We start from the raw sequence: 14123 nt of genomic DNA on the forward strand, positions 1-14123 counted from the left end.
GAATCCTTGAAGTTATGGAGAATCCATGGGTTTTTGTTGAAACGGAGGAGTTTCGTGAGATTAGGGAATAATAATTATAAAAAGCTAAGGATTGTGAGGTGTGGGACCGGCCACGGCTTAGGCATGGCCGGCCGGTTAGGTTGCCCGGTCCCGCACACCTCTCCTTATTTTATAATATTATTTCGTGAATCCACTAAGTTATGGAGAATTCACGAGTTTTGCAAAAACAAGGAAAGTTGCTAAAACCAAGGAGTTTTCGTGAGTTCACGAAATAACAAAAAATAAGGAAAATAATGGGAGAGGCACAGACCGACCATGGCTAGGGTATGGCCAGCCGGCCGGCTGGTGGGCCCGACCTTGGGCACCTCTTATTATATTATTAATATTCATTGTTTTCTCCTGTTTTGCGAAGGATTCCTCATTATTTCATATTTTTGGACACTCGTTCGTGCATCCGGGTGCTCATTCGTGCATCATTGTCGAGTACACTCGCACCATTTTTGTGGGGCTTACTCAGTGATGGTCCATATGCCTGGTTGTTGGGTATTAATTACTGATTTATGAAATTCAGTGGAGAATAATTCATGAAACTGAGTAATAAGATGAGTAGTTATTTATTATCAATCCATAAAATCAGCAGCGGAATGAACTATGGATTCAGAATAATAAAATGATAATTTCATCACCATCTCATGGAATCACAGATTTGACCATAAAATCGGAGTAATGAAATGAGCGGTGATATTACCATTCCATGGGATCGAGGTGATTCGACCATGAAATTAGAGTAATATCTGTTACCATTTCATGAGATCAGCCGTGGATTCGATCATGAAATCGGAGTAATAAAATAAGTGGTGATATTACCATTTCATGAGATCAGCCGTGGATTCGATCATGAAATCGGAGTAATAAAATAAGTGGTGATATTACCATTTCATGAGATCAGCCGTAGATTCGACCATGAAATCAGAGTAATATCTATTACCATTTCATGAGATCAGCCGTGGATTCGATCATGAAATTGGAGTAATACATTTATCTATTACCATTTCGATCATGAAATAGGAGTAATGAGATAAGATATATTATCTTCTAGGAATTCAGTGGTGAATATGACCTAGAATTTAATCTCTTGCGTATAGTCAGTAAATCAGCGAGTGTTGCTAATGTCCCGAAGACGTTTTTCCCTCTCAACATTTCATGTATGGAGGACCGCCTGAGTCTATACACGGGTCTCTCTACATAGTCAGCAACAGTGAGTATCACCGTTCTGAAGACGTTATTGCTCTCAATCTTACGGAGAAAAGCCCAATTGTTCTTCTATGTAGAGGCGAAGTAGTCAGGGAACAATGAGTGTCACCGGCATGCTGAAGGCATTAAGCTCTCAATCTTACAGAGAACCGCCCAGTTACGTTATTCTACATAGAGGCTATGATGAAATGCCCGGTGTCGAACGCTCCCGAGAGACCTTTCGAGCGACATATGCATCATACTTCGTAAAACACGAACCGTCACATGGATCCCTGAAGCCGTGTCAGAAACATGAAGTATCATGATTTTACGGTTTTGACCTTTGTTGAAAATCCACCATCTATATTTAGTCCCCTGCTTAGTGAGGAACAGTCATGTTCCGCAGTAAGCATTAAATTGTGATTTTCAGTCGACGAGATCAGTGGTTGAACTCAGCCTACAAAGGTAGTTTCAGAATCCTCGATTTACCCCAATGATGTCATGTACGAGCAAATGCACAGATGAGAACCCTGATAGTAAGATAGAGTGTCATCTCATGAGCGTGGAGAGATGAGGCACTGCTGATTTGAGTGTTGAGAAGTCTAGTTATGGTCGGTTTAGGACATATGGGCCCGAGCCCAAAAAAGGAAACCCATGTTTTTATTAGGTTTTGGAAATAAATTTGATATAAAAGGGGAGAATCCCTATAATTCTTTATTTTGGTCGACCAAGCACCTCCCTCTCTTCACCATTCTCACGCGAGTTGCAGCAGGGAATAAAAATTTTTTTGCCGGATTTTAGTCGCCGCCGATCATCGCCGTTTGCCGTCCGACCAATCTCCGACCGGCGTCGACTAGGTAAGTCCGAATATTATTTTTTTGCTATAGATTTTATGATTGATGAGTTGTTCACAAAACCAAAAACCCCATGGTTGCATGCATGCGTAGGTTTATGAAGGATTTTTAGAAATCGTATGTATGTGCCCGTTTGTTCGTTAGTCGAAGGAACGAGCAAAAATCCCTAACATGAAAGATATTCATAAACTTTTGAATATACATGGTCTAGTTGCAGTAGTAAAAGTTTTGTTTATTAGGTTTCATGAAAACCCAAGTTTGTTTTTCGAAGCATGAGCTTTGCAAATACTTTTAGGAATGTAGGTTTGTTCGTAAAAGTAATAAATAACAATCCTTAGGGTTAAAGGAATTCCGAAAAGACCTGGAGTTCATGATGAAAATTTGTTTGAGAACTTTCGAAATTTTGTTTGAAATATGTAGACTTTGCAAAAATATAAAAGACCCTCGTTTCATAGACGGATGCTCGATTGAGCAAAAAAGTTTCTTTTTTTATATATTTACGTGAGTTATTAACTCACGATTTTTTTTAAGGTACGTGACCTGTTCACGTTTTATTGAATATAAATCAAGTTTTGATTTATGAAAATTGTTGAAAGCAAATAATTCATGAGTCGATGAACTCGTAGTGTATGTATGAGTTTAGTGATTTTATAGTGTATGTACACGTAAAAATCAGCGAATGTTGACATGGAAAGTTATGTGAATTATTCATAGTTTATCGAAAAGTCAGTGTTGACTCTTGAATAATATGTTTTATGCTCGACTTTGCACGTTTGAAAGAATGAGCAAGTTTTGGGGTTTTATGCTGTTATCACTAAGTTCGTGAAATCGTAAATAGGTAAGAGTTGAGGATTACCATTTTTGTAGTCGTCAATATGAGCATCATAATTGTGTTGTTGCTTTAATTCCATTGTATTGATGAAATTCGTGTATGGACGTCACAACAACTTTGCAAAAATGGCTCAGTCCCGTAGCGCTTCTGAAGATGATGCTTCTTCGAGAGAGGATGTTTCCACAGACGCCTCTTCCAGAGGTGATGGTTCCTCCAGAAATGATGATTCTGAGATTTCCAAGGAGAAAGAGGGAAGTCCCAAGACTAAGAACATTCCAACTGCTGAGGATAAGTTCTTTACGTATCTATATAAACCTGAAAAGCGTCCCTTAGGCTCCTCGTTTCGGTTGTTAATAAATCCCAGGAGCACTACTCAGCATAAATTGGTATCTCCTCAAGTAGTAATCCGGTTTTGTTTGCAAGGAAAAAACTTTTCGGCTTCTCATGTGGAGTTCAAGCTTTCACGAAAGGCCCTGATGCATTTCTCTGGATGGGCAAGACACATGCTGGGTCATAGCCGTGTTAGGACCATATTGGATAGTGCCCAGGTAACACGAGCCATTCAAGCTGCTGGATATTTAATCATCAACCATGATATACCAGGTATGGTAGCCTTGCTCGCCTGTTGGTGTGTTCCTACTCACACGTTTATATGCAGATGGGGAGAATTCACCATTACTTTAGAAGATGTAGTTGCTTTGTTGCACCTTCCAATTACTGGAAATTTCCCTGAAGATCTCTCGTCAGAGGAGAAGGAGATATCTAACATATTAGAGGCCAAGATGCACGAGTTCAATGAGTCACCCGCATCCTTCTATGCTCAATGGTTATCACATTGGTGGCCGAGAGATAGAATTCCTGAAGAACCGGTTGATGACGCTTTAACAATTGCTGCTTTCTTATGCTTGTGGCTTTCCAGGGATATCTTTGAAGATTGTGGACACTTGTTGAAGCCGTTTGTGATTCGCTTTGCCATAAAGATGGCAAAAGGTGAGAAAATTCCCATTGGAAGTCTATTCTTGGGTTCGTTGTTCGCCAATTTAGACTCTCTAGTTATAGACTCCAGTATTTCTGATGGCTTCATGAAAGTCGAGACATATGACAATACCATGTTCCTCCAAGCCTTGATGTGGGAGCATCTCGAGAGTTACGCCCCAATTCCCCGCAGAATTTTGCAAGGCTCCAAAGTCGACACTCGTCACTCCTTCCTTGAGAAGAATAACGCCAGGATCATGCGCTGGTATAGAAAGAAACCACAATACAAGATATGCATTACTGACGTTTTGTACATTGAGCCCGAGTTCAATTTTCGCCCCTGGGTGTCAGTTCCTTCTCTTTTCTCACAGTTGATCACTTTAAATACTACTGATGAGAATATCACGTTGAGTACTGGTGTTGGTGTGAGTGAAGGAGAGAGATATTTTTTCTTGAGTTGTACTCCTGGTTTCTTGATATCAGTAATGAATGGAGAATTCGGGTAGAGGAATACAATATTGATAGAGCGGCTCGACAGATGGGTGCTGATCAGTGTATTCCGGGTCACCGAATGAGAAAACCGTCAATTGAGTATTTGAAGACTAATCTGGACTACACTCATGTGGAAGGAAGTGATTATTTATTCCCATACTCTGATCGTGCTAATTTCGTGACGCCGGGTTACATAGACTTCTGGCGTCAACAACTTGAGCATGTGTATGAGTTTGCAGTGGATGTTAAGTCCCCAGTTCGAGAGTTCCCTTCCTCTGACATGATCTCTGATCGACCCAGGCTGAGATATCTTTCCAGTGGCGACAAAAGGAAGACGTCTCCAAATGCGACACAGGTGAGTACCTTTTTCATGATTTTAGCCAAAGTACGCCAATCACGCTTCTTAATTGTATTGTGGACTCCATAGTAGAACGGCCGTGCTGTGAGATTTCGAGTTGATGTAAACTCTCCAAACCTTCAAGAAAGTCCTCAAGGAGGAGAAGGCAGGAGATTGACATCTCATAGGATGATCCCGAACGATATACAGTCTCCTGTCGCTTCTTTGGTGAGTTGTTAATACTTTTATTCATTGTTGCGACTTTCTCGTCCCTGTGATCAGGATCTTAAAAGAATGTTTTTAATTCGTTTCAGAATTTTGCTCCATCTGTTATTGATGGTCTTCGTTTTGCTCCTGGTCGAATAATTCAAGGATACAACACTGACGAGGAAGTTGACGTAAGTATTCCCTCCTCAAGCTAATCAGTGTAACACGCCTTTGGATGAATTAATGATGATCGTTGTTGATGTGTCCAGGAGGAAATCATTGTAGATGAGCAGCATGTTGACGAAGCACACTCTTCTTTGAGTCATAGATATATGGAGAGTTCCCGAAATCTCGAACCGAATGAAGATAACGGAGTTGCCAACGGAGATTCCAACACCGCCGAGCCTTCAAATGGTTTAGAGGCTCCCCTAGTAAGTATACATCCTGTGACCTCTTCATAGATATATGATATTGCTGATTTATGGATGAATGAGTGAAAGTCCATGCGAGTATACGAGTAATTTTGCCGAAATACGCCACCAGAAAATTTCAGACTTCAGCTTTTAGTAAAAACACCGTAGAATCCTCGTTTGGAGTCGTATTTTCGATGTCTGCATATATATATTCAAGCCCAGGAAATTTCAAAGCTAATCAAAGAATATTTTTGATTTTTGAGCATGTTTAGGGCCTGAAAAAGGCGAAACCGTAAACTTCCAGGAGATTTTCAGAACTTTTCCAGATTGCATGTCGTCCAATATTTTGGTCACATCTCCTTGCACGTTCATCCGATCGTTATGAAATTTTGACATGTTGTAAAGGACTTTCATACTAAGATAATGGTACACGACCCAACCTCAAATTACTTACCAATTGCTCCCAGTTCGTCGTTTAATACAGGGAAGTTAGAATCTCTTCAGATGAGCCTGTTTGAAAACGCGTTTCATGGATTCTACATCATTTGCTCATGTTTTGGGTGCAAAATAAGGAACTTAGATGATGTTAGTTCACTTACATTCTGAATTTTATGGTTTCCTTTGATTTTCCTGCACTAATCTCATGTAATCTTCGTATTAGGTACCAAATACCGAAGTTGAGAATAATGGAACCAATGTTGAAGATTCGAGCAATGTGGTGAATCAAAGAAGTAACATCACCAACTCTCCACCTCCAGGTTATGAGAATATCATTGTTGATGCGGTAGAGGAAACTGAGACTCCAGTTGCTATTGAAACCGAGCAAAGAACAGAAGAGATTGTCCCAGAAGAAGATGTTGTAATGACAATAGAGGATGCTCCAGTAGCTTAGAATCGGGTAGTAATACACGAATATCCCAATGCAGGGATTGTTTATGAGCCTCCATTTGGTGCTCAAATCTCGTATCATGTGTATGTTGGTGGGTTCAGCGTTCCTATTGGGTATGCCAACATGTATGAGAAGTTGTGGAAAATGTATGGTCATATTGTTGTTTCCAGGGATCCTGATCGTAGCTACTTCTTGACAATGCAATTGGGAAACATATTGCTTGTTATAGATGACATACGAACCAGGGCCAGAAGCACTGTTACTCGAGATGTACTCTTTGATTGGGAGTACAACTTGGAGAATTCTGAGATACTTGGCTTTAACTTGAAGTGGCTTCATCAGAAGATCAACATTATCAAGGATGCAGTAGTGAAGAACATCCCTTTTACTAGTAACGGTGTGATGGATAAAATGACCAAGATTACTGAGCTGACCAAAAAGCTGGAGTTGGAGAGAGCGGCTTTGCAAGTCTTGGAGAATGCTGAGAAGCAGAAATCGTACTTCGATGGATTCCTTTAATTTCTTTCCATAATCTCATGAACATTGAACTTCTTAGAGATGTGAGGTTTTATTTGGGTTTTGATTTTTCAACAGGTTTTGAGTGACTGAGGATTTTCTTTTGGATTTTGGATTTGATAGAGATTTTTCTTAAATAAAGAACTTTGATAAATTGCTAAATTTTCAAATGCTGAATGCAAGTATGCACACGTTTTGGAGGAATTGAAAAATACAAGTAAAAGAAAATCCTAAGGTGTGAACGCCAGATGCTTTGAGCATTTGCTTTGGATATAAGACATCCAATGTTGAATGCCTCATACGTCGAAAGTCTTGAGCCAATTCTCATGAATCACTAGTACACTTGTTTTGCCTTTGATGTCAGCCAATTTGTAGTATCCTCCAGCAACTGACTTAGCAATCATAAAAGGTCCTTCTCAGTTAGAACTCTTTGTGGAGTGAAAATTGCATCTGGTTGCCTTAAGAACCAAATATCCTTCATGAAATTTGTTAGGATTGGTTGTACGTGCTTTGAATATATTCTGCTGGTTTGGAATTCCTCGTGGATTCCACGTTGGTGGAGCTTTCCAATTTTGCGGCACATGTGGACATTCACGTAGAGGAGAGTATGTTGGATAATGCTTGTGGAACCGAGCCAGATCTTCAGCGATGAAATTTCCAATGGGGTCCTCAGTTCGGAGAGATTCCAACCATTTAGTGTAGTACCGCTGAGGCGATACTACCCACTCATAGCATTTGATGATAGCTTGGTCATGAGCATGATTGAGTCCCCCGATAAAGGTAGCATATTTGAAAATTGCTAATATGGAATTATGAGGGGGAATAAAACTTTCCTGCGTGCAGAATCTCTTGATAAATTCATGTGCGCTTTCATCGGGATTTTTTGTGAGTCCTGTTAAGGTTTGTACCTTCTCCAAATGCTCGAAAGGTTGATCATCTTCCGAGTCAGAACTTTCTTTGACAGAGAATTGTGCAACTGAGGATGAAGATACCGCAGTAATTCTTCCATCATGAATCCATACTCTCCCAAGAATCATGTCATATCCCGGATCCTCCTTAATTATGAAGAATTTATTTTCTGTCCAGGTTGAATCGTTTCTTATGTTGAGAATGATGTAACCGTAAACCTCCTCGGAGATTCCTTCGTGGTCTCTGACTGAAATAGGAGCATGAGTCGCTTCTTGTCGAGTGATGCCAGCAGCTCTGAGGGTTTTCAAAGGTATGATATTAACAACAGTGACAACGTCAACTAGTGATCGTTTGAATTCATTTCCCTTGAGATGCACCATAGTGAGAAGTCCCCAGTCTTAAATCTCGTTGTCTGTTACTGGAGGTTCAGGAAGCGTCTGATGGATTGCTAGCCGCTTTCCAGACACAATATGGTTCAGTGCAGCAAACATATCATCTCTCTGGGCCTTTTTCAGGTACAACAACTCGCATACGTGCTCAATTAAGGATTGAACCGCTTCCTTGACCGACTGCTCGGAGGGTTCGAATGTTCTGATTTGGAGAGGATTTCTGTGCATTCCTTCAGTTCTCAGTTCTCCTGAGTCGGCCTTATCTTTGAATATGCGTTTCAAATTTCTACAATCACTTGTTAGATGACTGACGTACCTATGGAAATGGCAGTAACGTGCGTTTTCCATTTGTTCCACTGTTGGTTCCTTCTTGACAGGAGGTAGTTTTATTGCACCATCTTGGACCCAGACTTCTAGTAGTTCAATCACCTGTTCAATGGGAAAAGGGAAGTCAGGTACTTCCTGATCACCCTGTTGATTCGGTGGTTGTGCATTTCTAGTATGATTGTCCTTCCTTGGAGCTTTCGGAGGGTGAGACGTTGAAGAAACATTCTTATGTTGATGTGCCTCGGATTTTCTCTTGCTCCCTTCAACAACATTCATGGAGGCTTCAACATTGTATTGTTTGTTGATCAGACGCCGGGCCTTGCTGCTTTTATTGTCTTTCGATTCCTCTACTTTGACAGTTTTCGTTCTTTCTAGCAAGGCAGGAGCAGTAGTCGTTGATCGCTTGGATGCTTCGTGAAGTTATGAAAAGGTCTGAACGCGAAGATTCTCCAGCAAATCCCTGTAAACTGGGATCATGCCATTGATGCACAAGTCCACCAGTTGTTGTTCAGTAACATTTGGATAATCACAGTCCAAAGCTTGAATCCTGAACCTCTTCACATAATCATTCGGATTTTCGGCAGCCTTCTGAGCCATCCTTCCCAAGTCAGAAAGAGTAATTTTCTTAGAGACAAAGAAGTACTTCCGGTAGAAAGCATTGATCATTTCTCCCCAATTAGCTATGCTCCCTGGTGCAATGTTGTTGTACCAAGTATACGCTCGACCCGTCAGGGATTTTTAAAACTCTTTCAAGTGGACAACATGGTTGTGTTCATGCTCTCCTAATGCTTCCAAGAATCGAGAGATGTGTTCTCGGGAGTTCCCCGTTCCGTTGTAGAGTGTGAACGTTGGGGAAGTGTAACCTTTTGGGAGAGGAATTCTTTGTGTAGCAGCAGGATATGGAGGTTGGTGACGGTGCACGGACGGTGCATGGCATTTTCCTCGATTCTCCATAAAACGTTACAGGTCTTCATGGGTGATGAAACTGGCAGGTTCAGGTTCTGCAGCTTTGTGGGTTTCATCATCGTCAGGGACTGGAATAACTTCAGGATCAGCAGTTAGAGACGTTTCCTTGTCTTTTTCTTTCTCTTGAGTTTTGTATGACATCTTATCAGTGAGAGTTTTGCGATAATTGCATAGCTCTTTCTGTGTTGCAGCCATGTCAATCTGATTTTTGGCAAGAGTCTCTTGCACCTTCATAAGATCACCTATGGTAGGAGGATTTTCTCTGATTTCCCCGAGAGACCGGCCGAAGAGAGGATGGTTTTCCACGTTGGTTCGAGGAGGAGTAGTGTCACCACCATTGTTGGAAGCAGGAATGGTTTCTGGAATACCACCTTTGTTGCTAGTGCTAGCGATGTTTTCGTTAGGATTTATAACTGAACTTGACCTAAGATCAACCATTTTGTGAATATGTGAGATTGCAACCGAGAGATTAATCTCCCACTGTGGTCGCCAATCTGTAGATGGGGGAAAATGGTTTGATGGTTTTTTAGGAAAGTGGAGAGTCGAGCGTGCTGTCGAGACTCCTCAAACGAGCGAACTGCTGAACCTCACACAGATGCACCGCTGCAAAGGGGGTGCTTAGATTCGGGAAATCAATCTGTATGACTCCGGCCTAAACCAAGACAATGGCCGTTCCAGAGTCAATTCGGACGCAAAGAGGGAGATGGGTTGATATGTAGGAGGGAAGCTTAGAGTTGTGTCGGATCAGCGATGATCAAGGATTGTGGGTGTGTTGAAGGTTTCTGCAATATTGCTGAACTGCTGAAGTTGAGTTCTGCGAATAAGTTTATATCGAGTTGTTGACGGATAATGATGATAATCGATGATTGATGATATTCCATCTTTATGTTGTCTTAGATTTAGACTTATTTATCTTGCAAGAATGATGTACCACTGATCCCTGTAAGTGTGACGGTTTCTTGAGTGAAAAAGCGGGAAAGTGGGAGATCGTGGTAAAGTCAGTTCCACTTCGTGTGGAGACTTGACTGATCATGCACCCACTACTTTTCTAACTCCTTCAACCGTTTACACGACTTACGCACATTTCTCATTATGGATGAATTCACGTGCCGTAGACCGCCAAACCAAAACCCTAAGTGATATCCCCCCATTTGTGACGTGATTGATATTTCACGATCGTGGAGTCTGCAAGGAAGACGTGTATTAGTTAGTCAGTTGTTGACTGATTTAGACTGTGAGTCTAGTTTTGTTGAATCGATCATAAGTGGTGAATGCTCAGCGATTCATGGATTGAACATGTAGTTCTCTGAGATGTCAATGAATTACTGACTAGAGCGACTGAGCAAGTATTGCTCAACTCGAAGAATTTCCGAATATTGAGAGTTTGTCGAGCAACTGAGCAAGTCTTGCTCAATTCGACGAATTGCCGAATATCGAGAGTTTGTCGAGCAACTAAGCAAGTATTGCTCAATTCGACGAATTCGATAATTTTGGTGTGCAACTGAGCAAGTGTTGGTAAATTCAACAAAATACTGAATATTGGTAATTTGACGTGCAATTGAGCAAATGTTGCTCAATTCGACAAACTACTGATGAATTACCGAATATTGGTGGTTGGATAAATATTCGAGCAACTGAGCAAGTATTGCTCAATTCAAAGAATTATTTACTGGTGTCGTGACCCAATAAAATATTAATCAAAAAATTGGTGGATTACCGAATATTATTAATTTGGATGTTGATTTCTGAATCAACATAATTTTGTGTTTAAACTTGCTCAGAATGGTGATTCGTAGAGCATTTGTTCGAAACCCTAATTTTTGATCAATCCTTCAACAATTGGTGAATTGCTGAAAATTGGTCATGAGTGAAGAGGAACTGACCACACGGGATGATGAGCGTCCATGTGATGCCTAGTGCTCGAGTGAGCACGCACCAGGGTTCTCAGTTTGAGAGTTGGTGAAAGAACGATGATTAAATGCAGGTTTCATCATTTATTGAAATATTGCTGGATTCAACATTAGGTGACAAAAACTAGGTATGAGAGATGATGACCGACAAAGAGAGCATGGGACCGACTCTTGGTGGTCACGGGACCAGTTGTTGGTCATTTGAAGGATTCTCCAGTTGGTTGGAGAGAGTTCGGGCCTAGTATGAGCAATTGAGCAAATTAGGTCTGAATTATGAAAACATGTGGGACCGGCTTTGTGCAATCCCTAGGAATGACTCTGGTCGGTCATGGAGGCATGCACGTGTTGCTGTGGTGTCCGTGTTTCCATACTGAGAGTTTCAGTATTTTATGATGCGCGTTCGAGCAACATAGTGAATTTTCAGAAGAGTTTCATCTTGACTTAGAATTCTCGATATTTTGTTGGAATGAGCATGTATGCTCAATTCATCAATATTTTGAAAATATTAAAATAAAAGTGTTTTAATATTTAAAATTTCCGTGAGAGGCTAGCCAGTCGTGTGACTATGTTGGCGTTTGGTTTTTCGTGATTTGAACAATATTTGAGAAAATATGGAGAAATCATGAATTTTACTCAAACCCAGGAGTTTCATGAATTGAGGAAAATAATAATTATGCAAGATTAGGGATTGCAAGTTGTGGGACCGACCATGGCCAGGGCATGGTCGGCTGGCTAGGTTGCCCGGTCCCGCACACCTTTCCCTATTTTATTATTTTTCATGAATCCTTGAAGTTATGGAGAATCCTTGAAGTTATGGAGAATCCACGGGTTTTTGTTGAAACGGAGGAGTTTCGTGAGATTAGGGAATAATAATTATAAAAAGCTAAGGATTGTGAGGTGTGGGATCGGCCACGGCTTAGGCATGGCCGGCCGGTTAGGTTGCCCGGTCCCCACACCTCTCCTTATTTTATAATATTATTTCGTGAATCCACTAAGTTATGGAGAATTCACGAGTTTTGCAAAAACAAGGAAAGTTGCTAAAACCAAGGAGTTTTCGTGAGTTCACGAAATAACAAAAAATAAGGAAAATAATGGGAGAGGAGCAGACCGACCATGGCTAGGGCATGGCCGGCCGACCGGCTGGTGGGCCCGTCCTTGGGCGCCTATTATTATTTTATTAATATTCATTGTTTTCTCCTGTTTTTCGAAGGATTCCTCATTATTTCATATTTTTGGACACTCGTTCGTGCATCCAGGTGCTCAGTCGTGCATCATTGTCGAGTACACTCGCTCCATTTTTGTGGGGCTTACTCAGTGATGGTCAGATGCCCGGTTGTTGGGTATTTATTACTGATTCATGAAATTCAGTGGAGAATAGTTCATGAAACTGAGTAATAAGATGAGTAGTTATTTATTATCAATCCAAAAATCAGCAGCAGAATGGACTATGGATTCAGAATAATAAAATGATAATTTCATCACCATCTCATGGAATCGCAGATTTGACCAAAAAATCGGAGTAATGAAATGAGCAGTGATATTACCATTCCATGGGATCGTGGTGACTCGACCATGAGATCAGAGTAATATCTATTACCATTTCATGAGATCAGTCGTGGATTCGATCATGAAATCGGAGTAATAAAATAAGTGGTGATATTACCATTTCATGAGATCAGCCGTGGATTCGATCATGAAATCGGAGTAATAAAATAAGTGGTGGTATTACCATTTCATGAGATCAGCCGTGGATTCGACCATGAAATCAGAGTAATATCTATTACCATTTCATGAGATCAGCCGTGGAATCGATCATGAAATTAGAGTAATACATTTATCTATTACCATTTCGATCATGAAATAGGAGTAATGAGATAAGATAGATTATCTTCTAGGAATTCAGCGGTGAATATGACCTAGAATTTAATCTCTTGCGTATAGTCAGTAAACAACTAGTGTTGCTAATGTCCCGAAGACGTTTTTCCTTCTCAACATTTCATGTATGGAGGACCGCCTGAGTCTATACATGGGTCTCTCTACATAGTCAAGAACAATGAGTATCACCGTTCTGAAGACGTTATTGCTCTCAATCTTACGGAGAACCGCCCAATTGTTCTTCTATGTAGAGGCGAATTCCTCTATGTAGTCAGGGAACAATGAGTGTCACCGGCATCCTGAAGGAGTTAAGCTCTCAATCTTACGGAGAACCACCCAATTACGTTATTCTACATAGAGGCTATGATGAAATGCCCGGTCTCGAACGCTCCGGAGAGGCCTTTCGAGCGACATATGCATCATACTTCGTAAAACATGAATCGTCACATGGATCCCTGAAGCCGTGTAAGAAACATGCAGTATCATGATTTTACGGTTTTGACCTTTGTTGAAAATCCACCATCTACAGGATGCAAACCCTAGCTTTTAGGTAAAACCTCTTTGAACTTGGGAAAATCATCCGTTGTAGACAAAACTTCTTTGCGAAACATATGATGATTAACTCCACCAGTAAAATCAATAGCAAAGTGGTTAACATTGCTAGGATCGCCAGTAAAACGAGCAGTGAATCTTACATGGACATACTTTTTTTTGTTCCTTTTCCTCCTTGCATGCAAAGCCTAGCTTTAGGTTGCGAATGATGCAAAACCTAATTTAGGTTTTGGTGGTGGACACAATTTCCATGGCAAGCATGCTCGTCCGTCCTTCTAAACCGGCCACGGACATCCGTCCCGTGCACGACCTTTGTACGACTTCCCATATATTATTTTTACGTGGATGAGGGTCCCATTGTCCCGCTTTACACACTCGTCCCATGGATGACAGGATGCTCGAGCATGTGGCAAAGGATCGAGCATGCAATGACTTTGCTCGATCAAG

The sequence above is a fragment of the Papaver somniferum genome, chromosome 4, assembly GCF_003573695.1.
Source record: "Papaver somniferum cultivar HN1 chromosome 4, ASM357369v1, whole genome shotgun sequence".
NCBI lineage: Eukaryota > Viridiplantae > Streptophyta > Magnoliopsida > Ranunculales > Papaveraceae > Papaver > Papaver somniferum.